This window comes from Bombus pyrosoma, linkage group LG12, assembly GCF_014825855.1.
Source record: "Bombus pyrosoma isolate SC7728 linkage group LG12, ASM1482585v1, whole genome shotgun sequence".
NCBI lineage: Eukaryota > Metazoa > Arthropoda > Insecta > Hymenoptera > Apidae > Bombus > Bombus pyrosoma.
The window spans coordinates 1729652-1753218 of NC_057781.1; the positions used below are offsets into that span (position 1 = coordinate 1729652).

At 40.8% G+C, this 23567-nt stretch overlaps 1 protein-coding gene across 5 annotated transcripts in view; it reads left to right on the forward strand.

Moving 5' to 3' along the window:
- Window positions 1–8894: 8894 nt before the first annotated feature.
- The window catches only part of LOC122573412 (MOXD1 homolog 2-like), a 174033-nt gene continuing 159360 nt past the window's right edge, over window positions 8895–23567 (forward strand). For 2 of the 5 annotated variants that reach the window (XM_043739740.1, XM_043739737.1), the window contains exon 1: window positions 8895–9669. The gene's annotated coding sequence lies outside the window, so the exon portion shown is untranslated. Of the gene's footprint in view, window positions 9670–13210; window positions 13321–18179; window positions 18198–23567 lie in introns of those variants that run through there. The other 3 variants (XM_043739738.1, XM_043739739.1, XM_043739746.1) reach the window with 3 other exon arrangements.

Sequence of the window (23567 nt, forward strand, 5' to 3'; positions counted from 1 at the left end):
CTATTTTCGATCTTCAATTCTGCAATAAAAAAAAAATTTTTTCGCGAGTGAAGACTCTTCATACATCACCCGCAGGATAGAATGACAAACATTGATCGAACATCAACCGATTTACTATTATACGAAAACCGAGGTTGTGAGACGAAACATTTAAGTGTTGTCGAGTTATCCTATTTTATATTATCCATAACTGAAACTATATTTTTCAAACGATTAACGATATCAAAATTTTAACTGCGCGGAGACACGCGGTTGAGATTTTATAGATACATGCGTATAATGTATATTCACCGATTTGTGAAAGAATCAAAGGATTCGACAGCTACACGTATGAAACTTCCGTTATATTTCTAATACGCCGTCGGCTATTTAACCAAGAATTCACATCATGCTTGTATTTCGATATTCGGTAAAGCATATCGAACAAACATCTAGTTCTGACGGACGCTAGGGTTCGCATCGATTTTCTTTTTTCGGATGAGGCGCCGACAAAGACCCGGATTTCAACGGGAAAATATTTTATAAAAAATTCTTTAGCTTCATTAACATACTTGTATAAGTGTTAACGTATAAAATGTATCGACTTATGATACACGCAACTAGTAACTATACCTAGATGTTACTTCGCTGAAAAGAATAAAATTCAAGTAATCATATTTCCGCTTAAAAAATGATGAATCGTAATGTCCCATATTGATTATCGATATATCTTCTTTTTACAAAATGGGTTTCATAGAAATGAATCATTTGACGTTTCCGATTATATGAAGTGCCCTTCCTTTTTATTTCGATATCTCCGACGATATGGCCCGTGCACTTTTTGCTGCGAATGGTCATGCGAATTACGTTTCAAGCCATGATGTCCGGTATAAACGAGAAACGCGTGCAATTTGCTTGCATCGTATCGGAAAACGGTGTTTGCGGCCGATGTATCGTAATACGTGTGCATATTGCAGCCGTGACACATTTCACAGATAATATCCAGAAATATTCCTAGCAGGAGAGCTCCCATTTTTACATTAATAGTCGTTCGGAGGCTTAGAACGGGAGGGGTAGACATAAATAACAGAAAATTACGAAATTTATTGACTTCGTGTCTGTATTAGCGTTGCTTCGCAAAGTTACAGTATAATCTTCCTGCTTATATAGTATACTACATGTATTTTATGGAACACAATAGATAACGCAATCCCTTTTTAAGAAGATTTCCAGATCGTGTAATAAAAGGAACATTGGGGATTGACTGATAAAATACGGAATTGAGTAATTTATGTTGAAAGATTTAGAAACAATTTTTTAGTATCAGTTACGTTTGAATCAATAATTACAACAGCTTTTAAAGAAACTTTAACTACAAGATATATTTGATATCTATATATTTACTTATAAACCTCTTTTGCAGAATATTCCTTGATAACGATTGATACGATCAAACGACTAACCAGTATCATGTCCTAAAAAAGAACTTTCAAACGATAAAAAACTAACACGTGGAAGAATAGCATAGAATGATGTTTCCAGTTCTGTAATGTCTTGCCAGTATCTTTTCATCCAAAGATCTTGGCAACGATCGCAGCGCAAACATTTTCGTCGCATTTCTTTGAAATTATACCCAAATCGGCTAATAAAATTGAAGACGAATCCTATTGACTCGTTTCTTCGTGGCTTAGCATAACTCGAAGTTACGGAACGCCTACGAACACCTTCGATAAAGAAAGATCGAGAACACGTATATAAAAAATATAATATTCAACGAAGAAGGAAAGGTCGGATAGAAGAGAGGATAGAGCTTATTCAAGATCATGTAATGCAATCTGGGTGTAAATCGCAGAAGTGTGCGCCGAAATGCGAATAGCTGTTTGACGCTGCAGTTCACGTATGTAGAGCAAGTGGCAGCATTCCAAATCTCGCCACTTCGTGGGATAAACATTTCCGCCAGGACAACCGCTTTCACCGGTTATGGATACCTGGCAAGGATCGTATGGCTCGTATGAAGTTTGCGTGCACCTTATTACCGCAGTGAGGATTAGCCAACGTTGTCATTATCGCTATACCCTACATTCGATGCTATTAAAGGAAAATCTTTGATTCACTTACACTCGAACGATTAGGCCCAGGATTAACGACATGAATTATTCTTATCGCAACTGTCGCAAGTAGAACGCTAAAGTAATACACTGTAAGTTATTCCAAAGAATAGACATGTTCAATGTATGGCCCTTGCTTCAGAATTACCTTAGGCAATTCTTGAATTTCTACAAGCACATGCAGATGATTTCGTATATGATACGTATAACATAAGTAAATTGATAGCTTACAGGATTTAATGCATTCTAGTGGTCAGTTCATGTGTTTCAACATGTTAATTAATAATACTATAATGTTAATTAATAATACTATAGACAAGGTTTATAATTTCGTCTAAGAGAATGAAATATCGTAAAAAATATTTAATTTGTAATAAACATAAGAGAGAAAGATAGACACTTGAAATATTTTACTTTGTATCAATACCAGTAGAAATTATTAGAATTCTCCAGAATACAACACCACCTGAGTTATGAGAGTTGGAGATACAATTGGTAAAACGAAAAAGCGAAAGAAAAAAAAGCAGAAAAAACATATTCTATGGAAAGATCAAGTGTATCGTTGGCCGATATCGTTGCTCGGTAGCAGCGTATGGCACTTTAAGTAAGCGAATAAACTCTTAATATTTTTTATCTCCTTCGGCTGTAACATTTTCCTGGCTGGTAACACTTTCACGAACTTTCTTCTGGCTTCCCTCTTCTCGCCACTCTCCTCGATCACGAAACTTCGTAATAAGGATATACGCAAATATTTTCAAGTTGGAAGTAGTTCCGTAGGACGATGCTCGTCGTCGAGTGTACAGTGGACGGAGGATATACCGTGAGGAAACCCGCACCCGAATACTTCGTGGCACTAATCGCACGAAGTGGTTGTAATCGACAAACTTTTTGAACGATACCCAGCCCTTCCCTGCTACGCCGAGACGACAAACGTGGGAACATCCACGTTCGCGCAACTAATGGAATTATACGACAGTCCTGACGATGGAGTGGCTCCGGTAGACTTAGGGAACCAGCCACGCCGCGTTTGTCAAATCCTATTGGCAAAAGTTTTTGATGGATTTCATGGAAATGTCGATTCCTTGTTAGTGCAGCTCGAGCGGTCTTGCATCTTGTAATGCATCGATTGAACGTGTTTTCGTAACGCTACGGATAAGCTCTGTTGAAACTTTTTAATACCTGGGATTTTTTAAATTCATTTGTAATGAATTGTTTCTTTCATATGTGGAATTTTTATTCTTCTACTGAATTGCAAAATTTCGCTAATGATTACACAATGATGATATATATTTGTGATGTTTGTCGAGAAATTTCAAGTATCGGTGATTAGAATGACAAGTATCGAATAGGAATTGTTAAATGCCAAGCGATTTCATTAGAGCAACATAACTTTCCTGATTCCTCTAATGAATCCAATAATACCTAAATTGCGTATTGATAAATCGAGTTAATGTAGGATTCTGGAAAATTCGACCGCACTATGGCTCTTAATAATAGCTATGTATCGTATGTATATATATACACGCTATTTTAATATATCATTTTACTAAAAAAATTCCAAATCACATAGACAACTATTATCTTCGATGATAATTCAAACTCCAAACACAGTCTTGAAAAGGAACCCATGAAAACTTGATAAATACCGATGTTTTAAGACCACGGCGATGGCGCCGGTTCATTAAACCAATGCTCGAGAAATCACACTTCCCTAATGAACATCGATCGCCACTTAAGAAAGGACGTTATCTCCAGGAAGCGGGCTGTGTCCAACGTTATACGGCGTTAAAACAACGATAGAACGGTGAGGGAAAAAAGCGTGTTGGTGGGTTCTAATGGGCAGAGGCAAGGGTCGTGACGAAGAAGGGTCAGTAGAAGGCGAAGACAAAGATGTTCGCGTTTACCACTACCCTTTGGTATAGCGGTGTACATACATGAAACTCTCAGTGTTTCTCACCCTTGACGAGTCGTACAGGTCGAACGGGAAAATGTTGATGAAAGGACAGCTCGGAGAAGAATAGAGAAAGAGACATCGAGTAGGACACGACGCGAGGCCAGCGAACGACTGGCCAGAGAAGAGAAAGCATTACCGCCATGCCGGTAGAGGTGAACGTGTTCATCTTCGTTGAGCTGGCTGTCGTAGTAATTACGCTTTCACATTGTACCAGCCGAGCCTCTACGTGTATGTTCCGCGCCTCAACATCGTGGCACAACCATGGAGGCAGCCAAATAACTACACCGAATCCTTATACTTATTTCCTGCCGGTGTTTTGCATTATAGCGTGGAAGAACGAAGCCACTCGCGTTTTCTGCAGGTCGAGTATTACGATTGGCGAGAACTAAACGACCCGGTAAAAACTGTTTCAAATACGAGCCGAACAACACGATGGAACTGTCTGAAAACGGTCCTGACGTAAAATAGCTTTTAAAAGTTTCGAAGACGCACTCGTTAGTTTTACCTGCCGGACAAACCACATACATCCCGTTTCCCAGCCGCGTTGTTTCAGCTACAGATCGTCAAGCCACAGCTGAGAGAAAAACCGGAAGGCTGCAAAAGACGAGCGTACCCGGCAAGAAATTCAACGTCTTGCCGGGCTGTCTCGCGGAAGCTTCCGCAGTGAAAACTCCGTAATTGTGTTTCTGTATGGCTGCCACGGCATGAAACGTACGGAGTCGTTAAGGTGCTTCGTTTTTCGGTGTTCCGCGGTCTGAGTTCAGTCGCGAACATGATCGATGAGCACGCGAAGGTGCTCCTGGGATTCACCGAAATTCCGTGTACGCAAGTCGCCACAGAGTAATGAATTGATAGAGTGTCCCGAAACGATGCGTGCGACTATACGAGGACAAGACAAGACGCAACATCCTTCATCCTCCGAATAACTCGAAAAAAATGTCGTATATAATTTAATCTTGCTTCGAGGATGAAATATGTGTCGGTATTTGCTATTACCCCTAGTATATAGCAATGTTTGTGGAAGTACGTTGATTAAGTTATAATAAGGAAGATTTCATGTTTTATACGTGGATATTCCTCGTCGCCATAAAATGGAATTCTATCATTATTCTATTCAAGACCGGGCACGCGCGTGATCCTAACCGGTTGCACCGATACCTATTTGTAGAATGTGTATGAAAATCCTTAAGTCCCGTAAATCACGAGTTATTGAACAGACGTAAATTACGATTATTGCTGGTTTTACGACACTTGACAGCACCTTCGTAATCCGACTGTCACACCGTAAAAGCGAGAGTAAGGAATTGCAATAAGTAGAAATTTTACGATTATTCGATCGTTAAGGTTACGTGTGCATAGATTTCAAGGGCAGACGCCAAAATGTAAAGAAAGAAACAAAAAAGAGAGAAAGACGGGAAAAACGCCATTTAGTTGAGCCCAGCACGAGTCATTGTATCGAGAGTCATAAACAGATAAACTCTGGAATTAGTTTACTGGCAATACGTCATTCGCAATTTACTCGTTAATGGTCGACCCATTGAGCGAGCTCATTGCCGTCGAAATGGGATTTTCGTGTTTCCTCGAGGACTTCAAAATATTGTACCTCATCTAAATTGCTTTTCCGGCAATAGGATGATTTAGTATTTGACACCAAACAGTCGTTAGTAAAATTATTTCCTCTCCAATAGTGGTTCTTCATCGCGAAACGATCGAAATATATATGATGAATTTTCAAATGCAAATACTTGTATATCGATACGCTATCCAAAACATAAATGATGAAGTATCCGAACCATAATTATATTATATCACTATGACACACTGAATTTAATTTGTTATCGTCTGATTAAAAATTTAATAGAACGAAATGTGTTCATTTGAACGATGATCTCTTGTCCTGGTGTATTACGAATTTCGATGCATTAGTTGCGGGCACATGAAATGGAATTCAGAATTGTGGCCTGATATCAATTTTTAATGTGCAGCTCTTTCAATGAATTGCACGCAATTATCGTTATATTACACGGCGAATTGAACGTTAATTACTTCACCTGATATAAATGTAATTGTTATTCGATTTGGCGACAATTTGTGATATCGGTACATAAAACATATACCCTCGCCGACGTTATCGTCTTTCATATCGTAAATTGTTTCGAAGGCCTCGAAAGGCGAGTAGCTCTAGCTCGCGCCAGACAGGAATTTAATCCTTGGCTACTAAGGATTAAGGGTTCAAGAGCGAATGAACTTTCATTAAAAAATCTAATTTTCGAGAGGGACTACGTTTAACCTAGGGGATAGAATTAAATTTTATGCGCTTCCTTTTCCGCTCGCGGAAGCATGAAACTTGGTTCGCTTAAGAGATGCCTGAAGCAGACGACAAATGCCATTTTGTCGGTGAACGTACGAATATTCGTAGATTAGTCGGCTAAACAAGAATGATGTTATTTTTTATATTCTCTTAAAAATTTTGCACGGTTCTTCCAACATATACAGAATGAAGATGAAAGTAAAATGATTTTCTTTTGTTTAAGAATGTGTATGCGTTTGCCGTAAATATGCAACTGGGATTTATTCTTACAACACGGTCCCATCTCGAAGTAAACAGATCTACATATTCAGCTAGTTAATTGCTTGGTTCGTGTGATGCGGGTATCATGGTGAAGATTAGCGAAACCTCGTAGAGCATGAGAACTAAACCAACCGATGCGCGCATTAAGTTTATACGTTTGCCGTGTGCTACATTCGAAATGAGAAGATCAGCAAAACGTTTAGGATGTCGGTTTAAATTCAAACTACTTTCTGATGCGAATCTAATACAAGACATCGACAAAAGAACTTATTACGTTCGCGTTTATGATATTCAAATGTGAGTGAGATACGTATTAAGGTGGAATTACGTTTTGCGGGGAATAAAAGCTCATTTACACGCCGGAAGTAGCAATCCATAGCGAAGTGGCTCCCAGGGATGTAATTATATTCGTCCTCGGCAGTATTAAAAGAATATATTCCTGATGAGAAACGTAGAGTCGCCAGCGTACAAAATAATTGAGCTCATTGCCGGTTGACGATGAACCTTCCTTGAATTACTTCGCGCCGATTCTTATTTTCGAATAAGAATAATAAATGTTCCAATTAATTTGCATCGATATATATATATATATATATATATATATATATATCGTACGAGTTGGACAAATTTTTGTACAAAGGATGCAGGAACCGTTAATTTCTCTTATACGTATAGTTGCGCATAATTGTGTTTAAAAATCTCGTGATGTTCAAATGCCGATTTTGTATAACGATTTTATTCAGGGATTTGAGGGAATTCATAAAGCTTTTTCGTCGAATTTTTACTTTTATGCAAATTTGTACTATTAAAATTTAATATTCAGATAGTACGGTTAAAAAGACACTTTTCAGTATTCGTATTCCTTTTTCCCCCCTTTCCTTGCGCGTAATTTTCCGTTTGTACATGTAGAGATCGTTTTATCTTTGACCATACCATACGAATCTCGGTAAAATGCGAAGTTTAATATTTTATATTCGTATCAAATCTAAGGACGCGTAAAAATTTGAAGCACGAATATTATAAATATCGCAAATGAAATTATTTTGCTAGTCGTAGTGTCAAACTTTAATTAACGCTTTACTAAAAAAATATAAGGATACTACCAAAAAGAAAAAAACGCACGGGCGCTAATGTACAACGCATCGAGCGAATTTTATTTCGTCGATTTAAAGCCGCGTCACGCAAATTGAAACACAGTTTTGTCAAACGTTAATTATACTTTCTAAATGTATCATTCGTACGAAAAGCGAACACTGTTTCGATGGAAGCAAAAAGTGTCTTCGTGATTCATGAAATTTTACGTTTTTAATCGGAGTTCGTCGACAGCTTTCGTCGTTTACTATTTCGTCCCTTTCACGCTCGAGTTTTAAATGAAACGAAACGGTCTTCGAGGAGCCACTCGGTATTTGGATCTCGAGCATCGTGCTATGTAAGCCATCGTATCCTTAAAAGGGCCATCGTTCTGGTCCCAAACACGAAGGGTCAAAACACTTTGGTGCACTTGCCAGCGAGAAATCCATCCTTCGCGAGTATGATAAAAAGATCTCCCCACCCATCGTTTCCTTTCCCTCACCCTTCACTTCCTGTAAACCCTTTCCCTCTCCAACTCCCCTTTCTTTTTCTTATTCTAGAAGAATGGAAGGACTCGAAGTGGCGAGCATGTGCCACGGGATTGGCCGGGGTACTTTCTTGCTGTTCGTTCGAAAAGCGGAGTCGAAGCGAGTCGGGTCGAGTCGAATCGGGTGCGAGGGTGTACATGCGCGCCTGTACTAGCGCCGAAATATTTCTGAAAGAGCGGCGGCTGACGGGAACGAGATCCGGAAAGTCCTTGGAAAGAGTGCACCTAAGACGCGGTGTCGGGAAAAAGTGAGAACGCAAGACGGACGAGAAAAGAAAGATGCAGTGAAGAAGGAGAAAAAAAGAAAGCGAAAAGAGAGAAAAAGAAGTATCGAGGAAGAGGTACGAGGGTGAGGGTATACACCGAAGAAACGGGTGGTCGTTCGGTCGTACGTGAAGGGTCGGCGTTAGGCAGTTGGAACGTGGAATAGCGAGGAAAAGGATAGATGGAGAGAGAAAAAGAAATGAAGCGTGGTAGGGTGAGAGTAAGGGCAAAAGGACGACGAGGGGTACGAGGGTGAGAGAGGAGCAAGGGAGGGACAGAGAGAAAGAGAGAAAGCTGGACAAGGGGTTGATGTGCCTAGGGTCGCGCGAGAAGAGAGCCGGGGAGTGGGGAGATTCCCTAGCAGAAACCAGTCGAGTCCCGGCCTCAGGTCGCGACGGGTGTTCAGTTTACAGGCGAGCGCCGTACCGTACGGTTGCCCTGCACGCTGTTTCGGGTTGTATATTCTTATGATAGTTATCGGAGGCGGTGAAAACTTTGCAACCTCCGTAGTCCTATACGGTGAACGACAACGTGTTAATTTCGAGGGAAAATATCGAACGATAATAACGATATTCCTCGTAGTGAATGAAACTGTCGAATCATACTGTATAAATGGCTTACACTTCGTTAATCGCGTGTGACCACATCGTACATTCCAAATATTCCTAACTAGTAAACCTCGTCAGTAAAATAATATAACCGTGACAACATATACAAAACTATCGTGTCTGGATGTACTTACCAAGGGAGGTTTTGCTTCGAAACGTACACGCATACGCGGCATAAACAAACAAAGACCGGAGGTCTCCTTGAAACAGTAGCAGAGAATCAGTCGACGATTTCATAGTGTAAACTGCGGGACGAACGGTCGCGGTGTTCTTGTTAGTTATCGTAGCTGCCGCAGTTGTCGTTGATCGTCGCATCGGGTATAAACGGTGAAAAACTTGGACCACACTCGAAGGACTCTAAACCGTGATTCAGTGAGTGAGAGTGACGGAAGTGTGTAAACAGGGCGTAAAGTGGAAAAAGGAAGAAGTTATCTTTTTACCCTACCTTTTTTTTAACGGCCAAGATAGTTCGCTAAGATTTTTTCTACCACTTGTACTTCTTCAGCCGAGGAGCTCACCGACTATTAAAACTGGCAGCAACTTCAAGGCACTTCATTCGCCGAGTGGTAAGTTTTATCTGTTATTATCTTTTATTCTCTATCTGTTTCTTCTCTATCTGTCTTCCCTTGTTTTTTGTACGTACGATCGTGAATTAGGAATACTTCCGTCTAACTTCACTCGACTTTCCGATTGATAAGATTTGTACGCCATAGAAGGAGTTCGAGAGATTCTCACAAAGAAATCTCTTTGACGACATCGACGTTGATCGGTCGTCCACTTACGAATACGATGACCCCTCGATCTGCTCCGGAATAGAAGACGCGCAACTCGCCGAGATAGGCCCCATCCTACTTTTTCGTGTTTCCTTTTATCTTGTGCACTTTACCTGATAGTCTCCTTCTCGTGCTTTGACCGTGCCACATCGTAGATAGGATCGCATGCTGCGCGACTGATGTTTACGCGCCAAAAAAAAAAGATGGCTACCCCGCGGTGATCGCCAACTTCGAGTTATCGCAACAGGATCGCGGATCGAGTAGTCTCGATCGAATTTTCCCTGATGGCTGGCGGATGTCTTGACGGATGGAAACGTGCTCGTTCGTGGATGGGGCTCGTTATCGCTTATGATGAACGTAACGCGAGTACGAATTACAATTTGTTCCGTTTTATCCGATAATAGAAAGCCAGAAAAGATCGATCTTGTCTCCTTTCGTCAACTTGTCACACAGTGTTTTATCGGCTTACTCGTTCAATATTTATGTCCGTTGACGTCCTTCAACGATTCGTGTACTCCTTTTCGCGAGCATATTGTTATTCTTATTCTTTTACAAAATTAACGCTATATAAATATCGGATGTTGTTTAAGATCAGTGAGATTGCGTTTATTTGAACGAGATGGTGAAAGAAAGAAAAAGATACAGAAAGAATTCGTTACAAATTAGTTTTGTTTTATACTTAATCCTTACTTTTTCCGCTTCAAAATTTTCAATTGAAATAGTATCCACTTTTCTTTGGTCGCCAAGAGTTTGAGCGTTCGTTACCAGGGAATTTACTATTCACTAGGCTGAATGCTTAATTTGTGTGTATGTCACTTTTGGTTGCGTACGCAATATATCGTTAGAACCCAGTTCGACTGCAATATTCCCTGGCTTTTTGCAATTCGAATTTTCACAATCAAGCTGCTCCTAAGCAACGACTGTGTCCACGAATGTTTATCTTGATACCGTGGAAAATGCTCGAGTTTCACTTTGTGCAGCGGAGCAGAGGCAGGACGAAATTTCGGAGTAATCGAGGTTAGAAAACTTTTAAAAACACAACTATGGTTCCGGCTTTTCGACAGAATTTTCGAGAATTCGGAATAGACACGATGAATTACAAACTTTCCCGTTTCTCTTATCAATTCGTTTTAAATTCTTGGAAACTGATAATGCATCGATCTGTAATTTTACTCTAACGAATGTGGCGAATTACATTTCGAAGTTATTTAGAATAAAGCTATAGAAATGATGCATATCATAATTACAAAGATGATAATATAATACTGTAGGATAAGATAGGATCTATAGGAAAAGAGCGATCGTTATCTAGCAACATAAATGTAAATATACTTATTAGAAGAGAATATAAAATGTAAAAGAAAACAGAGAACATTTCGCATTTAACATTACACCGCTCGCGATGTGTCTTCTTTATGTGCCTGGATCGTCAAACGTCTATGTTCTTCTCTCAGTTCGGCTCTGAAATTTGAAACGGACACCAAGGCCAAACAAACAGTTGTGAGACTAAAATAGCATCTATCAGGCGATGCGGTTGACTATGCCAGTTCATCAACTAAATTATACTTTGAATTTAAAACTGCAATAATGTGATAAAATACAGGTATCGATTCAAAGGTAAAATTAAAAGTGTTTCGGAAACTACTCGGTAATATATAATCACGTATGATACTTAACAATTTTGAAGTACGTTAGAAAATCTTAATGATATTCCATAACTGAAAGAGATTTTCTAAAATTCATAATGGAGCATCGTGGACACGATTTATACATCGCTTGGTTCGTTCAAAGCCGATGATGATGAATGACCTAATTTCTACGAGACCAGTCAAATAGTTCTTATGAAGAGCCCGAAGTATAATGGCTGTATCCATCGTGCAAGACAGAGAATTTAAGAGCATTGTCGTGTAGCGGAGCTGAGTCGGAAATAAGAAAAGTTTGAATGAAACTCTTTGCTCAAGGTCCACCGTTAGGTTGGAAAAGTCCTTCCTCCGTTCGCCCGCCATATCCTGAATGTCTCTAAATCTTCGGGAGACCATCTTCGGCCGTATCTGTGCCGATGGAGGACGATAGCAATGGTGACGATAAAAAATACGACACGGAAATGATGAGAAATAAAAGCACACCGGCAGTACGTTTTTATACTGTAATCTTGATGGTTACGTGATACATGTGGCAACGCGTATAAAAGAGAGATATATTGCTTTACGAAGGAAATGAGATTTTTATTCGCCACGTCCGCGGAAAAAGAGAGAGATCGGGTTGAATTCTAATGCGTCCGAAAACATTAATTTCAAGTTTGAGGAATTACGCTTATCGCTGACGGTTCTCCTAGTGTATAACGCTAGTGCCCTCTAGGCTTTCGTCTTTTTTTCCACAACGTCCCATTAATTTCGAGCCAAACGATTCAAAGGAGAGAAGGTTTTTTTTTATTGTTTGTTCAAAGTGTGTTGCGCGCAACACCGGGACCCCGTTGATATCAATTCTTTTTTCTTCGTGCAATATGTTTCCACTCACACCTTTATCCCCCCCTCCGCTTTTTCTCTCCTCCCAACATTTTGCATCGAAAATGCTACGGATGCAAACGTGTTGGTCGAAATTACGGGAAATCAGAGGAATACGATGATTTTAAAGAACGAGAAATCTGACTTCGCTCGCTTAGCAGATCGAGGAACCATTTCTATTTTAACGAGTAAGAAATAGTTCACGAGCTTTTGTTATTTTTGCAAGCTGAAGATAAGTCTTAATTTAGCATAGCAGAATATTCGATCGAATTGTATTTGGATTATTGGTAGTCTTTTAAGTAAACATGTAAATAATTAGTTACATATTTGACAAAGATTATACATAATTGAAATGCATTACGATTTTGGCAAGAGTTCTGCAACGTGCTATTCTAATGTATCGATAATTAAACTCTCGTAATTAATTGCTAGCGATGGTAGTGTGACATTACTTGTACGATTGGCTGATGAAATTCACATAAACGATTTAATTCCATGTATTTCCACGGGTACCCTACAATTAGCCACGTTCTCTAAATAGCCGGTTTCATCACAAATGGCGTTTTTGGACCGTTATTCTAAACGACTTCTCCGAATATTTTTGACAAATCACTTTGAAACTATACAACTATTTGGCACCGCGAAGGATCGAGCACAAATGTCTTCCGTATCATTTGCGTTTTACATACTGTTACGTCACGCCTAGGCCCGCTAGCAGCACGAGAAATGAGTGATCGCGAAGGAGAAGAACTACCACATCGGCCTCGTCTTCGTCTGTGCGTCGACTTCGTCTATCTTCGTGTTTTGATACAGAGTACGTATACGGTTTGGTCGGTTAGTCGTGTGTAGCAGGTCGAGCAACGTCGTCGTTAGTCGTCGCAACATCAGCAACAGCGGCAGCAGTTCGAAAGTTTCAGGGCAAGGCATAAAGAAAATTTCCGTAAGTTGAGGGATGGCTTCTTCGCAAAGTGAGAAAAGATTGTCGCACGAGAAGCGAAAGCGCCACGAAGACCGGAGATGGTGCAGGCGGATAGCGCCACCACTGCTATACATTATTCGCTTGTCCTGTGCCACGATCTTTACCGGCTATCTCCTTTAAGCCCCTCTACCGAAGGTCTTCGTTTGTCTGAAGTGCAAGACCGTTTGCGTTTCCATCTCTTCCACTCGCTTTCTTTCTCGCATCCAGCCATCCTTTCTTTCCTGCGGCCAACACAGCAGCGCGTGCTTTCTGCTCGTCGCATCTGCATAGAAATCACGCGAGAACGGTTCCCTGTGTGTTGCGTGTTATTTCTTGACTCCAACTACTGTCAAATATAATTTTCTCTTCCCTTTTCTTCTCTATCCTTTCGTCTTTGTGTAATTCGGTAGCATCGCAAGCATTGGCAGTTTAGTTCAGAATTTTGCTTTTGCAGGACTTAACTTGAATGAATGCTAATATTTTTCTGCATGGTATCGCGGTCACGTTGAACTTCATGTTGTTTGGAAGAATTCAAATGGAGAACTGATTTAATTTCTACTTACTTCGCATCGATTATTTGTCATTTGTCTTTTCATCGTTTGCGACGATTACCTCCTTCGCTATAGTCGGACTATATCGCGATCTTCATTTCCTTCGGTAGTTATCGCGATCCTGCGTATTCAACAGCGACTCGATAATGACGTTAAACACGTACCATGTGGGCCTCGAAGGAGTTGAATCGTTAGGTCGCCGTCTAAATCGTAGAAACAGATAAGACGACGTTAAAGGTCGATATCGGTTGTGCAGAACCGCTCCTCTCCCTCGCATTCTCTTTCTCTCTCTCTCTCTCTCTCTCTCTCCCCCTCCCTCCTCTATCACCCTACGAACGGTTCGCTCACGCGAATTCTCGTTTTGCGAGCCGCGCGATACGATCTCGTATATTTCCCGCGTAGATTTCGCGCCTCGTATCGATCTGACTTATTTTATGCGGCTAATAAATTAAGAGTCCGGTATTAATGCACGGAACGGGCGTTGCGTTTCTCTCCTTCTCTAGCACTGAATTACAAGTTCCTGTATGGATAACTTTTCTTTCTGTTAAATATTAACCGTTCATTCCCCTTTCACTTTGAAATTTCACCTACATTGTGTAACAATTTCATTTATTTATAAGTGCCCATGTCGAATTAAAATTGCGAGAGAAGATCTCGTATGAGTTGATATAGTTTTCTTTGACCAAGCTTGATCTACGAGTTCCTTTTTAAATATTAAATCTTCTCAAATAATGCTTCTGTCACTCGGCAGAGCCAAGAGCCCAAGTCCTAGTTTATTGCGTTTCAATGCGGTAGGTCTCACAAGTGTGTGACAAAATGCAGAACTGCCCTCGACTTGTGCTCTCTCGAGGGCGACATAAATTTAAGGATTAATAAGATTCTGGAATAGCGTGTACTTTAACGCTTTAACGTTCGCATACTTTAATTTTAGAACCAAACTTAACTTTATTTTTACGACGACTACTCCTGTATCAACATCTTGAGAATTTTTTTACTTTAGTCATCATAGGCATGTATGTATTTGTAGAATTAATTCAAAAAATTTTTCAGTAATACAAAATTCATACAGAAAAAGAAAAAAAGGAAGGAGAGAAAAACAAAAGAAAAAAAATATAAGATATCATACTAAAAAATGATACTTGTAAAGATGATTCAAACAGAAAGCATGCAGCATCGAATTCGAAGACGGGGAGGTGTCCTGCCGTGAGCGTAACATATGCTAATTCTATAGCGTGAGCTCTTCCCTTTTTCAAGCGGCACGAACGTCTCCTTTTCCCTCAAGAGAGCGAGCAAATCACGCATTTTATCCGTGTTTCCGTTCGTATCGTCGTTGGTACGCGTTTACAGCGTGTGCCCTCGTATTACCATACTTGGCACCATTGTTATTCCAAGCATTGGCGTGTCAGAGTATAATTGAATGTATAACTGCATGCATAGCCATACCCTATATTTGCCTTTATTCGATATATATAAATATATATATATATATATATATATATATATATTTAAGTTTCTTTTTCTACGTTAATGTGAATTTTCATGCTGGTTAGGTTTGCAATGGAAGCGCAAAGCAACTCGTCAGTGGTGTGATTAACGTCTCGGCTAATTCCAATTAATTTGATCTGTAGGCGTAACATTGACAGTTCGTTGCACTCTGGTAATTATCTTAATGCAAAGTAAACTTTGTTTCACTGTCTCGCAACCGAATTACAGAGATCATCTCGAGTTTGTTTCTTCGTTTGGAATCCGACTTTTGATCATTTATTTATTGTGTGTAATATTACAATATTCTGTTAATGTATAAATTCTTCAATGTTGACTTGATTTGATGTTTCTATCTATGTCGCGCGATACGCAAACGTGAAATTAGCAAATAAAATTTAGAAAAATTCCCATTTTACGCTTTTCACCAAAAAAGTATCAGTGAAACAATTGCAAACGAGGCAGCACGCGGACATACTTTTATTAAAACTTTCATTCCAACTGATGTGTTCTGCTAACTCGAAAAGTGGCCAAAATAATTAGAGGATCACGAGTTTGAGAAATGAAGGAAATTTCAGACTCACTGTCGTACGATTCAAAAGTATTTGATGTTACATAACATTTTTTTTTTGCTAACTATACAAATTCATAGAATCTTTCAATATATCAATGATTACGTCTGGACTCCTCAACTTATTTTCTTAAATTACTTTTATGGTAACTATGATTTTATGATGATCTTTAAAAACAAATTTAAAACATATCATGCAAGAAATTGATATGAAACATGAAATATATGCTTGATCGTCACACGAAATATTGCAACGAACTTCAAATAGAAATATCCAGGCACATACAGCTTTATTGTACGATGGTAGATGGTAGTCGGACAGAAGAAACGTTCTGGAGACGCAGACATACGCCTACGTCGCCTTATCGCATTCCCTGTGACGCGTGTTAATTGCCTTTAAATTCCATCCAGGGTCGTAATAGGCACCGTCCTAATGATAGTCGAAAAGAATACTAATGGAGAGAAAACGAAATTCCCAGCGCAGGAGGCTGATCTGTAATTTCGTCATGGAAATGTCAAAGATACGGATGGCAGCGGAGAGTACATCGAGAGAGAGAGAGAGAGAGAGAGAGAGAGAGGAAGCCAACATCGAGAGAAAGGGAGCAGGGTCCGAGGGAAGGGAGTAGTAGGTCCAAAGGCGTACTTACAAATTACGACGATGGAGAGTCGCGAGCGATTGCGATGGACAGAACCCGGTAATTTGGGAAGGGCGACGAGATTAAGCTGCTCCCTGAAAACCATGATTTCGTCGCAACAGAGGTATACATTATCCGCGAGAATTAGGAAGGAGGAAGGGCATAGAGTCGAAAGACGACGAAAAGCATCGATTTGACTTGCTAATTTCGTGTCGGTCGTATGAGTCATTCGATATTTTCGCTTTTCACACGTAATTATGGCGCACGATTTATTCGCGAACACATACCTCCGATACCATTCATTTCGTATTTCCGATATCCCACCGCATAGAAAAGCAACACGCTCTTGTATACCATTCCTTGGTTTTGTTCTAATTTCTTTCAACGAATATCGGCAATGTGCCCTCCCCGTTTCGCTAAGTCAAAAACACTGGTAAAGTTATGAGAGTTGACTGTTCATTTTTCCGTAGAACAACGGTCTGTACTATCGAGACATCGTGTTTGCGCAGGATTGTAAATTCGCATTGTTTTGCCCTACGCGTATCGAAAAAGGAAAAATCGTGTGAACGCGTTCGAAATCGGGCGATTTCGCTGTGCAATAATTAATTGTGCCATCGTGTTTAGCCGATGACAGGGACATATGAAAACTAGACGGGCCCCTTTGACTTGCTAATTTGAAATTGAAATTGCGCGGCTCTGGCTGAAAAAAGAGCGTGTTAGCTTTTGTTCGGAGAAATTTCATCGATGGAAAACGTATTGTCTGGTCCGTTCCGTTACGCTTCGCCGATGTCCATCGATTCACGCTTTTGTCGCATGCCGAAACCTCACGGTATGAACTAAAATGATTAATTGAATATCGGTATATCGTGGCGCGAGGGAGCAATCGATCCCGACGTCGATGTAACACCCTCCATTTTTCGGTCGGACAAGTGGACGAAACAGAAGAGATGGGGAGAAAACAAAAAAAGAGAGAGGAAGAAAAAAAAGACACGGTCGTTGTGTCGAGCCGAGTTTTCATTCACGGAGCCATTCGTGGTTTTGCTTCTTGAATAAAGATCGATCCGTATTCTCGCAAAATAGACCGTGCGGCCGTTGCAATGTCATGAAATTAAAAAGTCGATATGCACGTATTGGGGTCAACGAACCGACTTTTCAAATTTCATTCATTTTCCCCGTGTTGGCTGCCGCGTGTTTGCGCGTGAAATGTTTATTCACGAAAAGCCCGAAAAAACCACAGCTTCAAGTTAACCTGCAACTATTGGCATTCTCACTCTACGCGTAATACGTTTCGTTTTAAGTTTCGGAATATTCTAATAATGATTTTATTTTTTATTAAAGGAAACACAAAGCTAAATGTTCTGGCACGTGTAAACTGTAAAGCTAACAGATCGGCCATGTCATCTGCGTTAGATGACAAATGCTACAGCTAAGAAATGGACGAGTGGCATCATATATCACGTATATAATTATATTATACCGCTTCTGGTGTGTATTTATAGTCATCCCGCTGGTTGCTTTGCACACGGAACAACACCGAACGCTGTGTCACCCTATCTGCTCTCATCCGGCTCCGAAGTAGTATGCAGGGAGATAACAGGCGGTGGGCTGGGCCACCAAGGGGTAAAATATTAAATTGTCCGTCATTTATACCCTTCATTCGCTCGACCATCCTCAGGAAACGCAGATGCTTTTGCGAAGATAGTACTTTTTCTTTTAGGCGAATAGCGTTCCACTTTTATCATGCTCGCCTATCGCCATGAGCTTTTGAACAATTAACCGCATTTATTCCGCTGTGATTGTTGTTTAACTTTGTCGATTTTTCACTTCTGACACATAGAATAATTTGAAAATCGAGTCTTTTTTTTACAACTAGAATACGATACTTCTTCACGCTATATTTTAAGCGTACATATATTTCGTTTCTTACAGTATAAGTGCAAAGTTTATTTATCAATTACATACCCAATTTGCGCTGTTTCTGCTTTTTTCTTTCATTTCATTATCGTTTGTACCTAATTTTACTTTATACGACAAAGGCCGATTACCATTATTATTATTTTAACGATTTGCAAACAATAGCAATTCAGCCTTTTAATGTCATCCGAGCTTGATCGACCAATTCTCCTTAGAAGGTCGTTCTATACGAAGAGAATAAAGCCATGCATTTTGTTGTTCTTCGAATGAAGGCAGCCACTGTACGAGCTCGTTCATTCTCGAGAATGCATTTACGTGGTTGCAATCATGCACCATTCTCATGAGTGCATACTAATTCGGAAATCTTCTGGTCCGTCCGAAGGAGAGAGAGAGAGAGAGAGAGAGAGAGCGAGAGAGTCAAGAGAGAAGCCCTTAAAGCCATCAAGAACAAGTTGTGACTTTGAGTTCTCTGGATGGATTCTCGAGTGCAACGGGCATTTTCTTTAGGGACTCGAGTGCTTCCCTGCTTTCGTAACTCCGAATTGTCAGGCTGCGCAGGCAAACATCGATCACCCCTGCATTTTCTTACACTCCTCGCGAAAAACTTTCGCGTTCAACCCTATCGTGGCTCGTTCGGGCCAGCTTAACGAGGAAACTTTAAAATAAAGTCGCGAAGGTACTGCTTCTTTGGCGTACTACGTAAGGAGGCGGACTATCTGATAAAGGTACCGTACCCCTATTAATCGAGTGTATTCGGAAAGGAAACACGTCTCACGGGAAAAACATGGAGCATATTTCTTAGTCGTTAAGTGACTTGATTTTTGTAAGTAGGACAAGAAAATTTCTTTTAATGTGCATATACAGGTTTGCGATGTTTACCGTAAAATTATTGTGTTGAGAGCTAATATATATATTACAATACGAACATAATTCGGCTCTTAGCAGCGAAATCAATTGAATTTTTAAAAAATTTTCAATTTCATAATTACCGTGAGGTGAGGCAAGGTGCCAAAGAAATACTCAGCGGTGTTTAGCAGTATATTTATTAACAATTCTCGCTTTCGACGCTTTTCGTACAACTCTCGATTCCAACTGACGATTCTCACTTCTCGGTTACAACTCCACTGTTTTCTTGATCCGATTCGTTTCTTTTTGTCGCCTCTCAATATCCCCACTACGCACGCGTTCGTTAGGCGTCCGCGACCGTTGCCACGTACGCCTTCTTCCAAATATTCGGCGGAAGGACCATAGGGATATCGATGGCTCATTAGGCCTGCCAGCACTTACGCTTCGGTGATATACTTTGTACCGACGAAACCGTTGGAAAGTTTTGTTGTCGAGTGCCGCTACAACCGTTTAACTTTTCTGAAAACTAAACAATTAATCTCGTAGAGTTCGGCTCGAATACATGTGGGCTTCAGTATGATTTAATTATATTTACATTTCATGACGCTACATACACGTAAGTTACAGTATATGTCGAATGCTAGATAACCTAGACATCGAGGGGCAGTGACCAGTTAACCGCGGCTCGATTTCTTAATACGATTAAGAGTCGGTGTGAACTGGCAATCCGTGCGGCACGAATTGATTTTTAATTGCAATTAGCGTGTTGGTCCGATTTAACGACGCAATTACTTTGTTATTAGTATTGTTATAAACGAATTAATAATTAAATCACAATTAGCGACGGAGCGGGCAGCGGAACGAAGCTGATCCGGATACGGATGAAAGCCGCGTCCTCGAAAACCGGCCCACTAATACACTCGTTCGTTTCGGTATTTCAGTCATTACTTTTTAATTATCTTTATCGCGTTCCCGCGTATAAATAACGTCGCTATACAAATTGAGAGGGAACGTGTACGCGCGCGCCAATTGGACACGAACAGGAAGAACAGAGAGAGAATGATCGAGGGGCAAGTAAGAGGGGAAAGGAATGGGGCGCAAGTCGAGTAAATAAATTTGTCGAACTCTCGTCGCACGGTGCTCGTTATGGAAAGCATTCGAAGTATGCAGTTCAATGAAGCAAAGGGGTGAGCCGTGAGCGGATAAACGTATAACGCTTCGCAACGATCTGTATCCGCGTGTGAACGTGCTTATAATCGCGACAGGAATGAGCGCGACATGTTTTTTCTCTATTCCACCTGTTTCTCTCTTTCATCATCCTTTGCCCTCTTTCTCCTTTTACCTTAGTCTCTCGTTTCATGTCGGCCACAAATTATCTGCTCTTAAATCGCGCGATTTTAACGAAGCCTTTGCGTTTTCTGTTTAACTATACGCGCGCGGTATCGTTCTCGACGCTGCGGAATGTTTGCATGCGTGGCGCGTTGCTATTTAATGAGTACACTTTGCGTTACATTCTGTTAATCGAAAACTTGGATTAATTATTTCACGTGCGGGGTAGTACATAATTGCTGATGTGGAGTCTGGAGATCGAGCTATTTTTTGTTGAATGAGAATGAGGTATTAAACAGGGTATTATCGTATTTCTTTTTTCTTTGAATTACGAGAAGATTAATTTAAAGATCACTGGCTCTGTATATGTGTACTATATTTCTGCGAGGAAATATCTCAGTTCTGATAATGCCACCTGTTATGAGAAATTTAGCAATTTATACCGCGCGGATGCGCGTTACTCGAAGTCACTTTAATTCGTCGCGATTGGAATAATTTCAATTTCGCCGACGACATTGACTTCTCAGTTTGCATGGACAATTAAGATCCAGCTGAGAGCGATATTCCCTTCGGCCGTTTCTTCGAGATGAATCTCCATTTTAATCTCGAACCGGCGCTCTGCCGCTTTCCTTCGTTTCCTCTCAGCGGTTGATGAATATTACAGACGAGCAGGGAAGAACCGTCTTCTAATGAGTAGATCATGTGGCCAACGGTTAACCCTGGTTACGCAGAAAAGGATTCAGGTCCTTTTCCTGCGCACAAGGATTTGTGTATACGTTGCTGAATATATCATACACACAAAACCGCCCATAATTATTTTTGTGAATTTTATTCCGTGGAACTTGGTAAATCTAGAGTATTACCGGTGTGGCGGCACTCGACAGCGCAAATACCGCTATTCGACTGTAACTAATACCGGACGATGGTAGCGCAGTGGTTAGCGCCTTAGGTTATGGAACGTTCGGGACATCCGGGTTTCGAATCCCAGCTCCTGTAGTCTCCGATTTTTCTTCCACGATTCTTAAATAGGAAGAAAATACAGCAGTACCCCAGCAGCGACATCTACAGCCAGCAGCGCTACTATTAGCACGGACAACACCTCACCGGCTTCACTGCACTTTTTAAAATATATTTCATTTTTAACATTTTAATGATGCGATATTTTAATAATCACATTGCACATTAAAAACGCTTTAATTCTACAAAGGCGTAAATATAATATTCTATCTGCTTAATATTCTATGTACTAATTTAATACTTGTATATTTAGACACTTTTGTGAAACGTTTTCGCTGAAAATTTTAATTAAAACGATTCTTACTAATGCGATTACTTCGTACTGATGTTAATAATTTACCGCTCGTTAAAGATAATAGGTGTAAGAAACAAACTGACGACTAACGTTCGAATAACGTCCAACTGGTATCGTATCGCGTATAGGTATTGAACGATCGCCGAGGCCAATCCACGACGCCGAATACGCGCTACAAGGATCCTAGGGATTCACACGTTTGTCTGTGCAGGCGCGTGTGAAATCTCTGCTTGTTAGCCGAACTGTTTCGCCGACAGTCGTTCGCCGCGGATGTCGGGTTAACGTGAATTTAGCTGGATCGGAGCGAGATCCAAACTCGGCGCACCATCAAGAGAGCGGCTTGAACGGTTCGACGCGTTTTCTGGTCGATGGGTAGAAGTCGCGAGCGGCCGATGGCGGTACAGCCGGTGGGAATTTATCGCTCGTCTAGCTAGGCGGATGACAATTAGCTTGGAGCACCCTTAGAACAATCGAGCGCCGTTTTAACGAGACCATACATACCGTTTACGAGTTGAGTTCAGAGTCAGGCTTGGATTTCATGCACCTCGAAGGAACTAATTAGATAAGGGTTACCCGCTTCGGGCGTCATTCATTTCCTTCGGCTTCGCTTTCTCTACTCTGTTGAACAAAGTCTGTTCACCTCGCACCCTGTACGCTTCGCGTACGATCTTGTACGCCTATCTCGCGTCTCGCAAAATAAATCCGAGTTATATCCGCGTTCAAAACGTGCACACACTCTAAAGACGACGGCGACGGCTCGCTTTTAAATTGGTCGCTTAGGGCTCAAGCTAAAATATGATCTGTTTTTTAGCCGTTTTGTTTTCTCGTTTTCCACTTCCGACCGTGCCAGTTTAATTCATTCTGGAAGTGGAGCTGAGATACACGATTAGTGACCTCGAGGAAAATAGAAAAACGATATACCGAAACGTCGTACGGAGAATAAAAAGGAGAAAGGGAAAAGGAAGGCAAGGGTGAGGATAGAAGCAGCGTGGGTGCTCTTGATGGAGAATTCCGCCGCGAATTTAGCTTTGCGTTTCTCTCATTCTTTGTACGTTCCTAAAGATCGCATTTTATTCAGATTCCTCGCGGTAAACTTACGACGGAGTAGGCGCGAATAAACGCATGACCGCGGCTCGGTTCCCGCCTCTTATGCCGAACGCGTTTCAGTTCCATCTATTTGAATACGAACAGGGACAGCTTCACGCGGAACACGTGTATACGCGAAACAATGTAACGAGATAGCCCCGCATGGACGTGGTATACGGTGTGCGCGTGGTGTAGTTGCACTGTACTTCTGTTCTTCGCGCTATTACGGTAGCAGCCGATATACTGTTTCGATTATAGTATCTTACTGCCTTCCTTCCTAACGAGGCCACCTCGACTATGCGATAATCTCCGTTTGCTCTCTCTCCTCAGCAACTATGCCATTGACTCGCAAGGAAACCAACCGTACAGATTGCTTTTCATCGCCCCTTTCGCTTTCTACTCGCGTGCAACGTTCTCTTCGTGCGTTCCGCTCTTACCTTCGAACTTTATTTCTTCCGCTACATACTTCTATCACCGGACATCATCGATTTGCTTCTTGCTCA